Genomic DNA, 7207 nt, shown 5'->3' on the forward strand with positions numbered 1-7207 from the left:
TCCAAGCATATCATGTAAAATCTATGATGTTTAAAAAAAATTCCTCCTGGGTCTGTACATTAAATCCAACTGGAAGTCTACACTTTTAAATTTAAGATGTTGTAGCATGCTGAATTTCAATCATTCATCACAGCACAAGAGATTGTTATGACTCAAAGGTGTCCAACATGTTCCAAACGTCACATGTTTGAGTCCAAATCTGGAGACATCTAGATGTTAATATTTAGTCATAGTCAAAGTGCCACCCAGTGGCAAAAGGAAGTTATAAGTACCTTATTGGTGTAGCAGCCAATTAGGCATCCACAAGACAGGAAACACCTCGAATGCAGCACACCTCAGTGTCCAAGGGATCCATCTGTGTTGGTTATGGTTTGTCAAATTTGAGTTTCCTGTTGAGGATATTTAACCTTAAAAAATTAAAGTGTGTTTAATAATTTGATTAACGTTGACTTAATCCAATTTTTATGAAAATATGTGAGTTGACTTTGTCAGAAATACAAAGACATGTAGAAAGCATTTGAAGCGTATAAGCAGTGAAAACATTTGACTTTTATGCTGTAATGTGTCAACGGTGTATTCTTGGACTGGGTTTGATTTCATTACGATGCTTAGCTTGTTGTTGGGTTCATGATTGGTGGCTGCAGCGCTCCCAAAGGGCAAAACACTGACAATATGAGTCATACACATGATCTACCCAAGTAATTTGCTGCTAACTGATTGCTCTGTGTACGAGCTGTCTGGCTTTCCTCACCCTAATGGAAGCACCTCTATTTTGGTTTGGCAGCTACAAAATAACAGTAATCACCTGCTTTGTCAGTGTTAGATTTCTGGTCCAAAGAAAACTTCATAAGCAGCCTAATTCTGCTGTCACAGGCATTATGTCAACAGATTTTCTTCCAGTTTGGCTGGATACAGGTGGCAGCAAACCAGAGACAACTGAGCTAAATAGCAAAGCTTCACTTTGTATTCCAGTGAGCCCACTAATGCGATGCTTAATCCAAAGGGTAAACTAGGACCTGCAGTGATATACGCGAGCCAAAAAGACAAAAGAGCTCGGGTCTGTCTCAAAAGCAATAAAGAAATAAGACAGAAAATTTATATATATATCTATATATATATATATAGATATATATATATATATATATATAGATATATATATATATATATCGACACATATGCTACAGCAAGGGGGGGGCCATGACAACAGGTCAGGGGGGAGATATCATTATCACCCCCACCTGAGATTGGGTACCAAGCCCCAAGTATGACTGAAGAAGTAGCATTGAGTGTGAGAGGAACTGACCTGAACGATAGGATCATGGCGACGCTTGTAAAGAAGGACAGGACCCTCAAACTCCCAGACCTCTGGTACAGGACCCGAGCTTGAAGGATAAAGACCGCCCACAGGGGCGAGAGAGACACATAAGTCTGAGTATAATAAATGAAAGGAGGAATATGTGGAATGCAATGCATTTCAAATTTTCGTAGTTAAATTAATTAAAAAGTAGTTTTTAGTGCGAACAGCTAATCAGCAATTTAAAAACCAAATTTTTACTATTTTAAAGAAGACAAAGGTCCAGACAGCAACAATAAATGAAACAAAGCTCGTGTATTTCAGCGTTCACCTATCCTTCCCTACCCTATTCATTGGCCAGGTCTGGGCAAAGTACTTATAACTTATTATTAGTTGGACTGTACATTTTCAATAGTGTTAGATCTTCATTAATTTGGAATGCTTGATGCAAATGTTCATTCATGCTGGGAAAACATATTCTACATTGATGATAAAAATAAGTAAGTAAATAGAAGGTGAAAGGCAAGAAACAACTAATGACAAAGGGTGGCTCATAGTCTCAACACCCAACTCAGCGTTGTTGGGGCTGTCATAGGGCACCAGTCTGTCACAGCGCTAACACAGAGAGACAGCCAATTTAGAGCCACCAGTTAGCCTAACAACCGTGGTAGATCGACCCTGTAGATCAAAGACAGTTTCTCCCTTTAACTTTGTGGGTTTTATCCTATAAATTTGCTCATTTTTTCCCGTTTTCATATAAATATGTAATTTATTCTTCATAACTTCAAAATCTGTGTTCAATGTTTTCCTGATAAATCTGTGGAGGATTTTCTCATGTTTTTACTTCTTCCTTCCTCAGGAAAAAAATTTTTAAATATTAATTTTCCATTTTTTCTCTTAGATTCGAGTTTTCTTCTCATAATTTTCTCTCGGGAATTTAAATTTTACTTGTTAAAAAAAAGAAGTCATAGACTAAAACATACTGGATGAGAGAAATAATGTCAAACATTCCATTAGAAAAAATAGCTTTTATATTAAAAACCAAACACTGGGAGGTTTTTTTTTTTTTCACTTATTCCAATTGATTATTTTATTACAAAACATTTTCAAAGTAATACACTTCTGTGTCAATACAACATAAATGAAACATTACAGCAGCCCTTTAATTATATATATATATATTTTTTTTTTTTTTTCCTTTTTTTTGTGTCCCGTTTGGATCTTTAGCCGTCAGAATTGTTGTCTTAAGGCCAAGAAAGATGCCAAGCGGATTTATTTTACCAAGTGGATCATCATGGCCTTGCCATATTGGTCCATTTGATTGACCTTTATTATAATTATGAATTTATTTTATTTTCAGTTGCTACAAATGGGACAGACATGACTGGGGGATAGGACAGGGGGAAAGAATGAAAGAAAGAGAGGGAGAGAAAGAAAACCAAAGGGGAGAAGAGACGGTGAGAAGGGGGGGAAGAAAGGAAAAAACAAACAAACAAACAAACAAAACACCTGGATCACCTGTATGGAGAGAAAAAACAGAAGAGAAAGCAAACAACAAAGAGCAACATAATAAAAACAGCACCATCACAATAAACTAGCTAGCAGTAGATAACAGTAGATACTAAATAATAAACGATATTGTGCAGCACTCAAGATAGACAGCGCACAATGTGCTTTGAGGCAGCAGCCAAGAAAGGTGTAGTCCGCGTCTGTGAACACCTGAAACACTGGGAGTTTAAAGGTCTGAGACTTTTTTCTCTCTTTTTACTCATCATTTTGTGAGAGTTTGAATTTCAGTGTGTTGAACATGAGGGTGAAACATTTTCCCTTTCCGTATCCTGTATATTTGTATCTCAGTATCATTTGCCACAGCTACAAATTCATGTGCAGTTTCATTTGGCCTGTGTTAGTGAAGGTCACCATGTCCCTTAAAGCTATCCCAGCATGCACTGACTGAAAGTCGGTCAGGCTGACAAGGAGCCAACATGACCATATTTTTTATCTGAGGGCATTTCTAAAGCACCACTTGACCTGAGCTGCATGTCATTTTGCTGTGAAGAAAAAAAGACTAAACATCGAGGTGAGAGTGGACCGGCTCCATTCACAAAGGCCGCGATTCAAACCTGTAAGAGAAGCAAATTCAAACGAAAAGCTAAGAGTTTAAGAAGCATCCGCATTTCTCTGCCTTTCAGTTGTGCATGAAAGGCTGAAAAATTACAATTTTCTCCTCTTTTCTAAGCATCGATCCCAGCCAAGCAACACAGTCTGCATTTTAATTCCTACTAACAGTTATTTTCACAGCCAGTAGGTTTGCTAATTAACTATTTTGTGCATCACATTTTAAAAGTAAGAGTAAACAAATGTCCTTCACAGCTTCTCACACACCTTTTAGAACAGAAAGATCACTCAACTGAACGATAATTGGCAGCAAAAGCTGAAACTAGAGAATTGGAGCTTTGTAATTATTATTTAGAAAGGTCAGTAAAGTCATTTACTTTCAACTAAAATCTAATGACTGCATTTTACAACCTTAGAAAACGGTGCATGTTCTGCTATCAGCTCCAGCACAGCACACAGTGCAGAAAGCTACAAAGTAAAACTTCGTTGGTCAGATAAGTGACAATGAGATAAAGTCTTCTTGTGCAGGGTGAGAGTGGGTCAGGTGGGCAGGGAGACGAGCTCAAAGCAGGTACTCTGAGTAAAGACATGCAAGCATAAAACAGTACAAACAGGTCGGTAAACTCGAGCTCCTTTTTAACTAAACTTTAACCAAAGTAGTTTCTTTTTAAAATATGGTTCCTGTTTCCCATGACGACAAAAGCATTTATGCTGCTGCAAAGAAAATGTGTGTTCATGCAACTTTTAATGCAACACAAAAATATTAGAAACATAGTAGACACAGGAAAATGACAACAGTTTGAAAAGAGACAAAGTATCAAAGTTAGTATCAGTTTTTCCCTTGTTGATTATTGTAGACACAGACATATGATAGATGAATTCAGTGAATTTTATTTTATGCACACAAAAAGCAAACAAAAATTTGCAGGACATCAGATGCACTTTTAATGGCAGAAGTTTCTTTATCATTTCGAGCTGCTGATCCAAATTCAGTGATTTCCGCACCAGCAGTTATCAAACACAGGCCCATTGAATCACACACTTTGGCTGGATTCATTTTTAAATATCTGACTCTTACACTGAGTGTTAAAACCTAAAAGCTTGCTCTCAGTTCCCCTCCTGAAAAGATTAGAAAATTATTTCTTCCGTCTCTTTTTCATGGATTGTTGAACTTGAGCTGAGGAGACTCATTTCTTTTTTCCACTCGGGCTCTCCAAAGAAATTAAATCAGTTATTATGTAGCCCTAATTGTGTCGCTCATTCACACGGCTCTCTTTGAAGCCTTCCTGACCCGTCTCCCTTCTGTCTGTTTTACCCTTTAATTTACCTGCCCATCTAGGCCAACAGAGAAAAAAAATTGTTGCCATAGCAACGCCTTGGCAGTAAGAGGAAGGGTTACCCGAGCACACTGGTATTTAAACACACACACACACACACACACACAGCGAGAGCGCAGGTCAGTGGAGAAATCAGCTCTTCAGCTTCTGCAGCCATGCAGCAGCAGAGGATCTGTGCGCAGTAACCTTAAGGCAGCCTTTCATGTTGCTCCACCAAAGGGCTTCCAGATTTTATGTCTTTTAATGTTCATCTAGTTTGGAGGCTGTTAAAAGCTTCACAGTAATCTATTTTAAGTCAGGAAAATGTTTCGTGACTTTTCTGCTCTAAAGTCACCGGAGGTCTTTCCAGAAATAAAATGCAAAAGAAAATATTGAAGCTGTCAGCAAAACCAAGCCACATAAAAAATATGAATAAAATAAATCAAAAACACTTTTTTTTTTTCAAAGAAGAAAAAATTGAATCGTCTTATCGACACGGTTTCCCATCATGCAGCAGGAGAGTCCCCGCAGAGGGACACCACAGGCAGACCTGCCTTTACTATGTACGTTTTAAGTCTTTACTTCAGGAGGAATAAACTTGCTGCACTCTCTGCTCCAGTGTCAGACAGCAGAGGTAAAGGTTCAGATCTTTACTGATCCTCGTAACTTCCACCAGGCAGGTTTTTACCAACTTGCTAAAACACTGGTTTGCTGTGGGACAGTTATCTATGACTAGTTAATCTGCTGTATGCACTTATTTTCCCTTAGAAAAAAGTTGTTAAAAGCTTTTCTGCTATTGAGATCCTCAGTCTGATCCTACACTATCTGGATGGCGAGAATTCACAAAGGGAAGATGTCACAGAGGGAAAAGAAGGGAAACTGACCACGAACCAAAGACAAGAGTATGAAAAAGAACCAGGGAGCAGGTAGAGCGGCGTCAGTCATGCAGACAAATTGCAGGCGTCACGTTGGATCCAGATGGGCTGTCAAAACTGTCTGATGGCACAGGCAAAGGAAGTGATGACATGTCAGCTAACATAGAGGTTATTTTGTTCAGACATGAGTACCTGTGTTTCACAGCATGTGTTTAACATTCAGAAACTAGAAGATGCTACCTTATAAAGTGGAGTTATTCAGCTTTGCCTTATTTTCTGTCACTTATCCTGAATGTTTATATCAAACATGGACAAAAGATAATGTAAATATATCATAAACTAGAGGAAATACTTCTGAATCTGAGTTCCTACCAATACAGATACTGTACACCATATCAATCAATGCATAAACAAAGCCACATTAGGGTTAGTCAGTGTGGGCCTCTTTAATGACACAGCAGATAATTCTGAGGGGTCTGTGAGTCCAATTTTTTTCCATGTACCACCAAGTTTCTGTATCTTTATATAATCTTTAAGCTCCATACTGGCCAGATGTCATATTAAAATGAAGTACTTTTTATAGTTTTTTTTTTTACTGAAGTCTTTAATTAATCTTAAGCTGACTTGGTGACATCACCTAAACCTCAGCAATGCATTTACAGGTCCCACTGTGATTTTTTGTTTTTACAAATTTCTAAAAAAACTTGTAACATTAATTGCGACTTTTTTGCCCCTTTGACATGAATTTCCATTCATTTGGCAAACAGAATGGATAGCTGTAAATGTTTTTACCATCACAAGCTTTGATTTTATTGTAATTTTCCACTTCGAATGACTACATTGTGATGTTTGCACTGAATCGTGGATAACAGACCCAGATTAATAGGATTTACTGCTGCAGAAGCCTCAAGGCAGATACTTAATACCTAGCATGAACGCACGAGATGATTCAGGTTAACCCCTTTTTGCATGAAATTGATTAAAAACTATAGTTGATGTTTTTCAATGTGTCATAAATATGGGAAACGGAACAAGAAACAAATGGAGCCTTTAAAAAAAAAAAAAAAAAGGGGGGGGGATACACCTCCCCGGACCGACACTTACCCACTGCCAAACGGGTCATGCTGGATGACGGTCTCATCTACGGTCTCTGCAGACTCTTTCACATCTGTCGCACATGCTCAGTGTGAATTTGCTGTCTGCGATGAGATCAGGGTGCCAATAACAGAGCTGCCAGTTCAAGCTGACGCCAACTGAACAGCGGTGTGCTAGCACAGGTCTGACTGAAGGACATCAGGTCTGCGTGTCACCTCATGGGGTCTAACAGTTTGGCCAAAACATGCTGAAGGAGCCCACTGGAGGTCAGGTACCAGTCATGCTGCTGGGTTAAGGTCCTTCATCAGCTCTTTTCTTGTGTAACAGCCTATAAATGTGCCACACTGGAGGAGCTGGACTATGTGCAACCTAAATGGACTGTAGGCATGATGCAAACCCACCAGCCACAAGGACAAAAAACAAAAAAGCTAGAGTCAGGAGGGACGAGGAGCGATCATCGAGCTGTGGTCACCTGTTAAACCACGACCTCCATGGAGGTAGTCTCATTT

The sequence above is a fragment of the Perissodus microlepis genome, chromosome 8 (genome assembly GCF_051167445.1).
Source record: "Perissodus microlepis isolate ML-2025 ecotype Zambia chromosome 8, ASM5116744v1, whole genome shotgun sequence".
In the NCBI taxonomy this organism is placed as follows: domain Eukaryota; kingdom Metazoa; phylum Chordata; class Actinopteri; order Cichliformes; family Cichlidae; genus Perissodus; species Perissodus microlepis.